At 39.5% G+C, this 13,928-nt stretch overlaps 1 protein-coding gene across 5 annotated transcripts in view; it reads right to left on the bottom strand.

Moving 5' to 3' along the window:
• The window catches only part of SGMS2 (sphingomyelin synthase 2), a 52,249-nt gene that overhangs the window by 16,672 nt on the left and 21,649 nt on the right, over positions 1-13,928 (bottom strand). The gene's annotated exons all lie outside the window — the stretch shown is intronic.

Genomic DNA, 13,928 nt, shown 5'->3' with positions numbered 1-13,928 from the left:
CTTCTCACCCCAAGTCCTTCTCTGCGGGACTTGGACTATTCTGCCCATCTTCATGTCATAATAATGGAGGCAAGTCTATTCAAGCCTTAAGTTAGAAGGCAAATGAACAAGCACACATACAAATGCTTCTTATTTAATTTACATTAAAAATAACAGACTAAGAAAAAAAGGAGAACTATCTAAAGTTATGTCAGTATAATAATTGGGTGAAGTTTAATCAAGAAAGGAAAAAAATTACAATCTGTATTATTACATTATTCTCTTGGTAGGTTTGAAGACTGCTTACTTTCTGATAAATTTAATTGAATTACTAGCAATGAACAATATTATAGATGGGGCTTATAGTAAGGTTTCCCTACGCTTACCATAATAGCACTATATTTTCAGTTGCTTATAACTAAAGCTAAGATTTTGTCATGGTTATTTTTAGTAAAAAAGTCAGATAGGTCACGGGCAATAAACAAAAATTCACAGCGCCCATGACCTGTCCGTGACTTTACTAAAAATAACTGGGGCCTGGGCTAAGTAAGTGAGGGAATGGAATACCCTGGGGGAGGAGGGGACTGACAGGCAGAGATCCCCACCATGGTGGGAGGCACAGCCCCAGCAGCCACAGTGGGGGGGCGCAGCCATGGGGGACACACAGCCCCCGCTCTGGAGCTGGCCACAGCTGCAGGACAGGGTGCAAAGCCCAGATGCAGTCCCTGCCAAGCCACGGCGGCAGCCGGTGGGGGGGGGAGGGCGCATGGCTCTGGGAAGCCGCGAAGAGGGCACATGGCCCCCGCTGCAGCCACCGGGCAGGGGAAAGCGGCCCCAGCATAGCCCCCACTCTGGAGCTGGCTGCAGCTGTGGGACAGGGATGCACAGCCTGGCTGTAGCCCCGGCTTCAGCTGCTAACAGCTGAAGTGGAAGAAGTCACGGAGGTCCAGTAAAGTCACGGAATCCGTGACTGCCGTGACCTCTGTGACTAAATCGTAACTTTACTTATAACTTTGCAAAACTAACCATTTGGGCCAAAATTGCATCTGCCTCATGCTGTTCTGTTTTTGTTTGTTTTTTGGTGGGGGAGGCAGAAAGAGAGGGAAGGAGGAAGAGGAGGAAAGGAATTTTCAGCCAAAACGAGTTAGGCCATTTCCAAGAACGAGGCAAGGGCAAAATATATTTTTACATGTTAAAAAATTGAGACTTTCTTTGAAATGCTTTAGCTCCCATACGCTTTGAAGGAGGGACTTGAAGTTTTGCAGAGGGTTGACTTTGTGTCCAGTGATATGCTTTTTGCCTTCACCATGAAAATCCACCCAAAATTGGCCAAGCAACAAGGTTTTAAAGAGACTCACATATGTACAGTAGAGACCTCTTATTTTAAACAGCTAAAATCTCCAGATAATCACTCCTCAAGAAGCATGCTCCAGCCTCTCAACTTCTATGTGTGACTTGACTGTACATGGGGGAAATCAGAAAGACTTTCCTTGTAATTACTGCTCCCAGCTGCTCTGGGTCAGACACTGGAACCGAGAACAGGAAGCCTCTCTCTTTTATGACCCTCCTGCTGGCATCCAGCAAACATGGAAGAAGAAGAAGCCATCCAATTTGAATACAGACGAGATAAAGTTGTGAATTAGGTGTGAGGGGAGGGAAAGGAGCAGTTTGGGACAAGGAGTTTGGGGAGACTGGGAGTTGGTGAGGAGGGGAGACTGAAGAAGTAGAAAAAGCCAGTAAGGGAAATGGGAGGTGGGGGAGGGAGTAGTAAATAATGCCTGGAGTAACACATTGAACAATGGAGGAGAAAAGAAAATATTGAATAGCAGGTCCTTAAGTGAGCACCATCTTTCCTGTGCTCTGAAGGAGATGGGGTCCTGTAGAAAAAAGATAATTTAGGATCATGAAATTAAGGTCTGTATCATAATGCATAAACACAATGGAGCTAAATTAACACTGCACAGGCAAGCTTAATTCTTGACTTTTCTAAGGCTACGTCTACACTACCACGGGAAGTTGACTACGCTACACAAATAATGTTGCTGGAGTTGACGTACCTTAGGGTCTACACTGCAGGGGGTCGACTGGAGAAACTCTCCTGTCGACTTGACTTACTCTTCTGGTCAGGGGTAAAGTACAGGGGTTGACTGGAGAGTGATCTGCTGTCGATTTGGCGGGTCTTCACTAGATCCGCTATATCGACTGCCGGTGGATCGATCTCAGAGCGTCAATCCCAGCTGTAGTGTAGATGTGACCTAAGTTTTGAATGCTTTACTTTGCAGCCTTAATAATGTTCTTTTAATGTAATGGTACGTATAATGATATTTATGTTAGCATAGTAATAGGCTCTTTGTGGTAGTCCATAGCCCCCTACTAGCAACAAATATTAGCAAACTTCTTGTGAGTTTTTAGAAAGAATGTACACAAGAACACTCTAAATACAACATATTTGTGCAAGTCCTTCCTGAACAAACTAGTTTCTGTGTTATGGTGATAATCAAAGCATTATTCAATTTACAAACCAAACCAAAAAAAAAAAAAACCCGCAAGAGACACTTCCATCTTTAACTTTTGATCCAGTTAAGACCCAATCCTGAACACATAGTAGTCATGAATAGAGTCTTAGCATTGATTTCAGTGGGAGCAGGATTGAGCCTTTATAGTTTTAAGGCTTTCTTACTAATGCCATTGCATATTTCATGAGTATTATTAATAATCTGATTTGATATGTTACTTTTGATATCAGTAGGTTTTAAAAATCAAAACCTAGTTTTCAATAAAGATTTTATTGTTCCATGTTGTTCCACGTTTTGTACACTCCCAGTATTATGTGAGAAATCCTAAATTCCTGTAGAAATGTCAAACATATTATATAGCAGATTCATTTATGCCAGAGGTCGGCAACCTTTCAGAAGTTCTGTGCCGAGTCTTCATTTATTCACTCTAACTTAAGGTTTCGCGTGCCAGTAATACATGTTAATGTTTTTAGAAGGTCTCTTTCTATAAGTCTAGAATATATAACTAAACTATTGTTGTATGTAAAGTAAATAAGGTTTCTAAAGTGTTTAAGAAACTTCATTTAAAATTAAATTAAAATGCAGAGCCCCCTGGACCGGTGGCCAGGACCCAGGCAGTGTGAGTGCCACTGACAATCAGCTCGCGTGCTGCCTTCGGCACGTGTGGCATAGGTTGCCTACCCCTGATTTATGCCATTCTTAAGTACTAGACTGACTCACGGGACACCTTTTTTAGCAGTTTAGAAATAACACACAATGTTAAATTTCCTATGGCAAGTATCCACAGATTAGCAATGGAAAGCAAATTGTTTAACAAACTGATGTTAACACTGCTCCACCGAGAATAGTTCCAAGGAAGACCCAGTCTCTAAACAAAATGCAACAACAGAAAACAGACATTGTATGACAGCTTGGATGTTTGCTATTAACTGCTTCTGGATTCATCTGCTGTAAGTGGCAGCTATGTACAAATGAATGAAAGAAAGATTATATATTTAATATATATTATTCGTTATTAAAAACTATAGATCAGATTGTACCTCTTCCCCGACCCCCATGCAGATACAAGGAGGAGAGAAGTATGCAATTGTTACACCACCAGATCAGAGTGTTATTTTAAACTAAAGCATTTTATTAAAAAGTGTCAGAATCCAACACATCACAGCTTACATGAGCTCTATTGCTGGAGCGCTTACCAGGAACACCCAACTCTTTTGACCACATCTTGCTCCACAGACCTTTCCCCCCCTTGAGCCTCTTTAGCACAGTTCCAAACCTTAAAAGCAATAGGGCACTGGAAGATATAGCCCTGGCTGGCATTCCACCAAGTTCTTACGTCAAAAAAGTTACACTTAAATTACAACATTAATTTAGTGTGTGAGTGCTACACTCAAAGCATTATTGCCCCTCAGTGGGGTCTCTGTAAGAGTCAGGCAACTCACGGAAGCAGTGAGACTACATACTACCCAGGGGTGCACAGTGTCCCTACAAAGGCAGAGGCCTGGTCTTGCTCCATCCTCCAAGCTCTTGAGTGAGCCTGCAGACTGCAGAGCAAGAGCAACATGGAGGCAGAGTAGGTTGAAATGTGATGCACTCTATAAAAGGCTACAGCAATTGGTGTCCTCCTACCATGCACCAAGGAACTGAAGGAGGAATCCCTTACTATGGGCTGTGCCTAAACGGTATGATTGAACCATTGATTGGACACAGTACTGTACTAACAGGAAAATGCATTAGATGGTCTGTAATAGGGTGGCTTGTTCTTTAATAATCTGGGTTGACTAACTCCAGGCCTTCCAGCAGTCATTAAAGTGACGGAGACTGCAGAGTGTGTGTGGAAAGGCTTCTGCAGGGAAGACCTTGAGACCAGGGAGTCTCAAGTCCTAGCTAGGAGGACTGTGAATAACCTAAGCCAAACCAGGAGAATTTGGAAGTCAGAGCCTGAAGGCTGAGCTAAAAAACTGAGAGCTGATGAACCTAGACCCTGCTCCAGGAAGGAAGGCTGTGGACTCCCTACCTGGGGGGGGGAGAGACACTAAACTGGGAATGGGGCCTGCAGGGCCAATGTGTGTAAAGATTAAATAAATTGGACCCCAGAATGGGAGAGTTTTAATTACCTTTTGGATGGTGATTTTGAGTTACTGAGCAGCCAAGAAGGAAAAACCGAGGCAGGCACTACAGCATGACCTCTAGTCATGAGGCAGTGCTCAGTTGGAGGACAACCCCGGCCCTATAATAGAGCTGGTTAGGAATTTTTCAAAGAAATGGCACTCTCTCAAAAGATTTCGATTTGTCAAAATGAAACTTTTCTCAGGAAAGATTTCTCAGGTCCAGGATGGAATTTCTGGTTATGGCGACAGAACAAGAGCTACTAGCTCAGTGAGTAAGGTACTCACCTGGGATATGGAAGATGCAGGTTCAGGTCTGAATCAGGCAGAACAGGGACTAGAACCTGGGCCCCCACATCCCAGGTGAGTGCCCTACCCCCTGACTTATTGGCTATTCTCTTTGTTTTTTGTTCCCCCCTCAAAAAAGTGTCAAAAGGCCTCAGGTTCATCCCAGAGCAGAACATGAAAATTTTCAAATCTTAAAATTTTCATGGGATGGGAAAATCATTTCCTGTCCAACTCTATTTAATAGATTTCTACATCTGTGAACCTATAAAAACTATATGTTTCTCTACATTTCAACTCCGAACAGTAGAACATATATTTAAAGTGAATTTGGTGTTAGGAAAGGTACCATGTGACCAACCACGCTTATTTACAGAACAGAAACTAAACAAACAGCAGCAAGGCAAGCTTCCTCTTTGTTGCCCCACTAGGATGATCAGATGTCCCGATATTAGGGGCTTTGTCTTATATATGCAATTATACCCCTCTCCCCGAAAAAAAAAAAAAGTGTCCTAGTTTTTCCATTTGCTGTCTGGTCACCCTACGCCCCACTGACTCGTCTGTGTTCTGCAAAAACCATTCAAGACCTGCTGTGCTTCTCTACTGGGACTAACTGGTTTTATGACGCACTTTTATTTATCTTAGCTATTTATATAGCCCCCTATTATTGTTGCATCTGAGCACCTCACAATCTTGAATGTGTTGATCCTGACAATACTCCTGTGAGGAAGGGAAGTGCTATTATTCCCATTCTACAGATAGGGAACCGAAGTACAGAGAAACTGATCTGTCCAAGCTCATACAGCGTGGCGCAAAGGAAGGTTTTGCACCTGAATAAGGGTCAAATCAGTCCAGACTAGCATTCTAATCACTAGACTGTCCCTCTCCTTTAAGAGCATCAACATACTGCAATCATAATTACATGGACACATATCCAATGGCAACTAGATTACGACAACAACTCATTTGATATAGCATAAACAGCTATCTGAGACCAATGAGTTGAAGGCATTTTTGACCTGGGATGGATTTAAACCAACAACAACTTTGGGAGTAAAGGTTTTCACATGCATCATCAAGCTTCTGAGTCATCCTAATCCTAGTTTCACATATTTGTTTGATATCTGGGTTAAGAAACAAAAAATAAATGAAGTATTTGTAGTAGTCTAAGAAAGAAGGTTACAATTATGCCTCAAAGTAGACAGATCAGAATCACTTACTGGTTTCCTCTATTGAATGATCTGTGACTCAGATACTCACTGTATGTTCTAATCACTAAATACATTTGCTCTGGCTCGCCTTTGTTTTCACATTTCTTTGATCAATGGATAGAACTGCACACAGAAATGCCATGCAGGATATGCACCCTTCATCTGGAAACTCTAGAGAAGTAGAACAATGATGTTACCTTCCCTTTTGTATGTTAAAATGAAAATATTACTGTTATCAAAACACAAAAGCTGATGCCTAGATACTGTATTAGGGATTATAAAAGTATTAGAGATAGACAGAGAAATATATTACATAACTTCTGAATAAATAAAGTCCAAACCCTGCCTCTACGCTATTGAAACATTGCTTTAAAGCAGCTAACCCGGAACTTGTGGTTAGTATATTTTTATGGAAGCATGGTGAATGAGCAAAGAACTCAATACCCGGTTGAGTGGTGGTGGTGGTGGTGGTGGTGCGTGTATGTAGATTACAGCTACAGGATCAAATAAATCACATATCCTTTTATTCTACCCTAAAAATGAACACTGTAGGCCAAATTTATTTCTATCATAAGAAAACAAAATTCCATTGAATTGTACCCATTTCTGTCAGTGGTATATTCAGCCCACTGTGTTTAAGGATTTGACTTTCACCTAGGCTTTTATTCCAAATGGTATGAATAGAAATTATGCTTCGCTAAATGTGTAACCATGATTTTGTTCTTGGGGGTGAGGGGAAGGGAAGTCGTTCTTACACTACAGTGTTATTTTGACAATATACAACCTGCACTTAGTCTTCATTTTCTAAAGTAATAAAATAATATGCATGAAGTCACTTTTTAAAATCCAAAAATACAATAGCAACATTAAAAAAAAAGAAAAAAAACTTTCCCACAACTAAATGTAGCTGTCTGGCTCCAGTTTCTGCCACCAGAATTTAAATGCAACTCCAAATTATGTTAATGGCACATTATACGAATGCAACATTTGTAAATGAAGCCACTCATTTTTCTGTTTCCCCATCATTTAATCCTCATTTTCTGTATATATTTCAGGAATCACTTTCTGCAAACAAACCTACTTAGCAAGAAGATTCACACTCCCTCCAGTCACTGTAGATGAAAGAACAATCTCCTGAATTCAACATACTGGAGAAAAAGCAAAAAAAGGATAGAATATCTTGTAGCACTATTAAAAAGAGACTAACTCCACAGATAAAGTTTATAGTCTTATTGAAATTTTTTTTTCCTACTTGGTTTTCGTGCACACAAAATGGAATAACGATTTACGTAGCTGAATTTCTTAAAATGAGGCAAAACCCTTGTCTGTTTTAATATATACTCTTCCTTATAAAAATTTGTTCCAAGATACATAAAACTACACTTTAGCCACCTCCTTCATGCACGCTCTTAAAAATGTTTAGTTAGCAATGATTGTTATGAAAAGCAGAAAAGTATAAATATAATTGTGTACAAATCACAGCAGAAAACCATCATATGTAAACATTTCCTATGAAATTAGGATTTATCAATTGTAAAATAACATGAAACCAATGGAATTCTAAAATTTCTACCAATGTTTCCTTTGAAAGCTGGCAAAAAAATAAGTTACTAAGTTGCCTTTTACTTTTTCTTTAATGATATCTGCATTGACAATTTAATGAAGTACAGGGTAACACTGAATTTACATCTATAGAAGGACAGGCTATTTAAAAATCTAATTAAGGGCCTAATCCTGCAAACACTTATTACCAGGCACAGTTATTACTGCCATGAGCACCTCATTTTAAATGAATGGTCATTGTGATAATCACTGAGGATCTGAGCTGAAGCCCACTGAAATCAACATAAAGACATTCATTCACTTTAATGAGCTTTGGATCAAATTCTAGGCCCCTAAATTTTCAGGTCAATATTTATTAAGTAAATATTTTAATATAGCTTAAATATTTTGGACAAAGATTTTTCCAGTATGTATTGCATTTTATTTCGTTTTTGATTTGCTAATCTAGATATTAACAGATAAAAACCATATTAAGTGATGTATATTTGTCATGCAACTAAAAGGTGGATAACATCTCATTTGAAAGAGTTCCTGCCCGTTCTCTGACTTATTGTAATAAAGATTACAGGGTTTGAAACTAATCCCAAACATTTTAGGGTATACAAAAACTTTATACACTGGAGACAGAGTCACAATCTATAGAGAAAGGCTTAATAGACACTGATAGAGGAAACGTGAAAGACAGCCAGTACGTTAGACTGGTTTCCTTCTGAGTTTCACTGATCTCTTATGAATTGGCACCTGCTCTATACTTCAAGCCAACAAAGCTGGCTGCCCTCAAGGCCTGGGCTGAAAACCAGCACTTGTTCCACTTCCCTGACCGTGGCACTTTTCCACAAGCTGCCTAGGACCCATGCACAAATTACACCCAAACTCAGGAATAAAGCAACCACAGACTTCTACTTATGCGCAGTTGGCTGCTGTGTCTTTCATGCACAGAAAGGCTAGCTTCTATTTTGTGTACCAAATGGAATTTTGTGAAACATTTAATGTAATAATGAATGCATGGCAAAAAGCAACTGCTTTTGGGTCATCTTACCAACCTGAAACTCAGGCCAACGCTGTAAGGTGTTCAGCGAATCTGACCAGTTACCATTTTGAATTGAAACTATGAAAAACTGGGCCATTTCACAGGATGTCTAACCCAAACTAGGTAAAAGTTGGTGGTTTTGTTTGAGTTTTGATTTCCATTTTTAGGTTAATTAATTAGTACACCGCTACCTCAATATAACGCGACCCGATATAACAAGAATTCGGATAGAACGCCGTAAAGCAGTGCTCCGGGAGGGTGGGGGGGATTTGCACACCAGTGGATCAAAGCAAGTTCAATATAATGCGGTTTCACCTATAACGCAGTAAGATTTTTTGGCTCCCGAGGACAGCGTTATATCGAGGTAGAGGTGTACCACAAAACTCAGAGTGAAGATCAGGCAATATAAACCCACATGAACAGAAACACACACAAAAAAGGTCTGAACAAATTTCTATTACCCAAAACTGCCAAGTTTCAGAGTTCAAATACTTAGTCTCACTGTTACCAAGAGATGCAATAGTGAATAAACCTCAGAAAAGTGAGGACACTCTGAAGTAGGCTCACCACCCTTGACATTTATCCTGTTGGAAGTGGGAGATAAAAATCTTATGTCATGAGATTAGTGGTGATCCAGTGGCATTGTGACAATGCCACGAGAGATACAAGGGGATTTTCTTACCCAAATTCAATTTGTGATTTTTATGTCTGTGGTATGTTGGACAGATGGAGGCTGTAATATGCTTGAAGGATGCAATTCGGTACCCTATCTACATTGCCTGATGGAACTGTGTTTTTACCATGACAGGGGACAACTATGTTTTAATCAGGTCCTTGACATGGTTGTTTTTACAGTGCATATAGACACAATTAAGACTGGGTAATGAATTAAGAGCAGGTAGCAACCTTGACTGAAGGAAACAGTAGAGATCTGAGGAAAATCTGCTTATGAAGAGGAAGATGCAGAGTCCTCCAAAGCAACTAGTCCCATGTTCTGCCCACAGTATCCCCTTTCACACTCCCTCCCTTTCATTTAACCATGTACAAAGTACATAGAAATATGGCATATTGTTTAATCTAACTGTTTAAAATCTTCCTGCTCTTTAAAAAAAAATGCAGTGGTGTTTCTTATTGTGGGAAGCAAGAGATTTTGAGCAGATCTGTACAATAGCAGAAGCAACAGACCCCCAACAACATAAAACTATAGCACTGTTAAATTTATTACACACAGCCTCTGAGGCCGTTCAAGAGATTCACCTCTTTTTGGAAAGCAGCTAGTGAAAGATAAATTCAAAACAAAAAGAAGGCATTCTCTTGGGTAAAATATTGCTGTCCTAAATTTTAGGTAAAAAAAAGAATTTTCTATTCATCATCATAAGCCAGTCCACAGATTTTCACTGTAGGATTTTTATGAGATGTGTACAACTGGGGAAGGAAAAACTGAAGTGATTTGTGATCAAAATATACACAGTTAAAAAAAAAAAATTCTTCAGGCATGTAATATCCTTCACCCAAAGGTACCATTTGCTCAGGACTTGCAGCATTTTGTGAAAATTGTATACTGAGGATCACCTTGTCACTTAACATATTTCTCTCTTGAATCACCCTCATCCCGTTTCATTGACTTTTTCCTCTTTTCATATTTCTTTGAGGAATGAATACATTCAAAAAGATTGCTTAATTTTGTAATATCATTATACTATTCCCGGTATTACCAAGTGGGTAGGAGAAATCTTTTAGTTTCTTAGCTTTGTCTAATGGATCCTCAAAAAGATTCTCTTAGTAAATTTTGAAGTATCCAATAGCTGATTTTCACTTCCAGAGCCACATGTGCCTTCATGAGAAGTTATTGACCAGTCAGGAATGTGTCAGAAATGAAGAAGCCCAGAGCTCTCTAAGTTTGCCCCTAGGCTTGTGTTTTCTTGATTTTACATGGCAGGGATACTGATGAGGTCATCTCTTGCAAAACAAGTTGGAGCTGCTGAAGGCATTTTAGTTTTACTGGGGATTCCCATTCTGACTTAGTTACATCATTTCTTAAGCATAAAGATATACGCCCTATAGCATAGAGCCTGGGGGGAAAGATTTTTTGCATGATTTCTCTGCCCTTCCTATTTCTAGCTCGAGTGATTCATCAGGGAAGAGAAAGTCAAGAAGCAGCTACTGCCCTTAATAGTTTCAAAATATTTCCAGGGAAGAAGCCTGTCTTTGTCTGGATTGAGTGTGTACAGAATCCCATTTATCTTAATATTTTGGTCGTTTCCTTGTGTGATTTTCCTTCTATATTCTGGAGTTGACGAAGAAAGAGGAAGTGAAAAGAGAAGGGCTCCTCCGGTATTAGCTGGGCTTCTCTTTCTTTGATAAGGCCTTGTGCAAAAATTGACTATTTATAAATCCTCTTTTATTGGACCAACTTCTGTTGTTAAAAGAGACAAGCTTTTGAGCTATACAGAGCTCTTCTTCAGATTTGGGTCCTTTCCCATTTTGTTTTATATGTTTTATATTTAGGTATGCATTGTATTAACATATGTGGACAAGATATGCAAGTAATCTAAATATGCTCCTGTGACTGAGATCCAAGCAAAATACAGCAATCTGAGGAAACCTCTAAGCAGTCAGTTCACTTTAACATGGATACATAATGGGTATGTATATCAGGAAGCTACATGAGTAGCTCTACACTTAATTTCATTTGCATTAACTGAAACACACATACGAAGGAAGAAGGCACATAAAGATTGCTGTGTTATCTAATATTGGACCTACAAAAAAAAAAAATCTATTTTTTTCCAGGATTTAACTGCCTCTTTCCCAGTTAGTGACATTTTAAGAGTGTATTCCACATCCTGCCTTGTTAAAACACTGCAGTACCACCTCAGATTACCAGACATATGGTGACTGAAACTCACCCTCAACTGTAGTTTTGTTAGGTCCTCTGGTGTTGTTTCGAATGAGATTGTACATGGGTTCTTTCAAGCTAGCCAGACAACTAAAATGCACTCTGGGTGGAGGACCCAGAGCGTAGCCTCCTTCTCAAATCCCCTTTCCACCCTTCAGAAAGTCTTGCATGTCCTTTCAATATTACCCTGAAGAGCAAAGATCCTAATTCTTCAAGTCCTCCGCACACAGAACATCCACTGACTTAAAAGGTGGCCATGCAGGACTGAATTTACATGACACAGTTCATTAGCTATAAAAGTCTCTTATCCCCCCCCCGAAAGCTAAATCCAACTCCTGATTAAGAAGAAGAGTTTCTGATTACCAGATCAGATTGGGGCCAAACAGTTAATGGGCTGATTAGCTCCTTAACTAGGAGACTGGATAAAAGGGCACAGGAAGGAAGAGAGAGAAAGACTAGGAGGGCCTGACAAAAGGGCATTCTCTGGGAGAAGACATGTTTTCTCCCCACCCTTTGGAGAAGAGATAGTAAAACTAAAAGACATCAAATACGGTGACTGCACAAGCATGCAGAAGGTGGTAGAGTAACACTGTAAATACACTGCATGGTGGGATCTACACAAAAGAAGGTCTGAGCTAGGGTTACCATATTTTGAGCCTCCAAAAGGAGGATAAAGAGAGATAAAAACTGTACTTGAAAACAGCACCTTTATCTCCTCCATTTTCTAGGTCTTCATATGAGGAAATATAAGGAAAATTACCAGCTTTAGCCTGCCCTTGATTCCCCAAAATATTGTTACTTAGAATCTACCTACATATTCACCTGAGAAGATATTATAAAGACCTCTATTTGAATGAAATTATGTCCACAAGATTTGAAAAAAAAAAATTTTAAGCTCTTTTCTATACCCAGAATGGTCCCAGAAAAGCAGAGAAGTTTTAGTTATGAAAAATTACATAAGTGAATGGCCATCATATACTAGAAGGTCCAGACAGTTTTTCTTTTCTTTTAAAAAAAGAAAACAGTCATCTGTACACAATGATGTGATGATGATGCTTTGGCCCCGATTATACTTTATTTTTCAGGACACTTGATGACTTCAAAGTGTAGCTTCCAGGACATAGAAGATCACCCTCAAAATAAAGGATAAGCCTAACTCAAACCAAACTTATCTGACAGTCAAGCACGTTTAATTAACTGCGTATTTAAAACAAAGTTATTCATAAAGTTTATGGGAGAAGTGCTTGTTTCTTGAAACTTTACTGAAGAAGTTAAAGTATATTGATCTACCACTTCTCAAGCTTCATGTATAGCAAGATCATTTGAAGCAAAGCATGCTTTGTGGTCAAGATTTAATTTAAAGCAACAGCCACTTCAGGTAGACTGATAATGGTAGGGGCTCAAGAACTCCAATTATCTTGTTTGAAATCTCCTTCAACTCTCTTCTTTGCCCTAAGTCTATTTCATGCCATTATCATGGTCGCAGAGTCTACTGCCTAGTATCTGTAGCACAAACAAGAATCCTGAGACTTTGGAGGCAGTTTTGATGGCCTGAGAAATACCCCCAAGTCCTGTATTTATGCAGGTATGGCAATATTGCTTTTTAACTAGTTATCTCAGATGTGCAAAGTAGAGGAAGAGAGATTTATAAATTTCACATCTCTATTAATATAACACTGGACTATTTCAGCTATAAGATCACAAGATTTAGACAAAGTCTTTGTATTTTTTAAATCTATAGACTATTAATGGAAACCATGAGAAATGCCCTAATGACAATGACTGCTTTAGACTTATACAGCAGGGATGCTTGCACCTTCTAAGAGCCAGGTGAATGGAACAGTGAATCAGTAAGCAGTTAATCTTCAGCAGTACTAAATATACAGACTGACAGCTGACAATCCATTACAGAGTATAAACTATTATCCCATTCTTTCAGAATTGTTTGCTTTCAGAATTTCAGCTTGCTTCTTAGAACAATACAAATATTTTTCCAGTAGTGTGAAGGATCAGTATAATGTCTGTATCAAACTGTGACTTTTAATTGGTAGTCACACCATTTTTAAGAATGTGACCTACATTGTAGTTACCTTCAGGTCAAGGACAGACCAATGACAGCTTACTGTAATGCCTGACAATGCTCTGAAGGGCTACAAAAGAGTAGCTTTGATGGTCTTCCAGTCAAAGGGGTCCACCCCTAGAACAATGGTTTTGCTACAGAAAGTGGCCAGACCAAAGGAAACTGGTTTTCCCAGTTTGGAGTTGGGAGAAGGGGGGCTGGCATTTACCAGTTAGCCACCTGACTGGGGTTCTGAAACTGATCAGGTGGTCATATGA

Source organism: Trachemys scripta, chromosome 5, assembly GCF_013100865.1.
Source record: "Trachemys scripta elegans isolate TJP31775 chromosome 5, CAS_Tse_1.0, whole genome shotgun sequence".
In the NCBI taxonomy this organism is placed as follows: Eukaryota; Metazoa; Chordata; order Testudines; family Emydidae; genus Trachemys; species Trachemys scripta.
The sequence above is the reverse complement of the archived record's forward strand: the minus strand, read 5'-3'. Positions and strand labels throughout refer to the sequence as shown.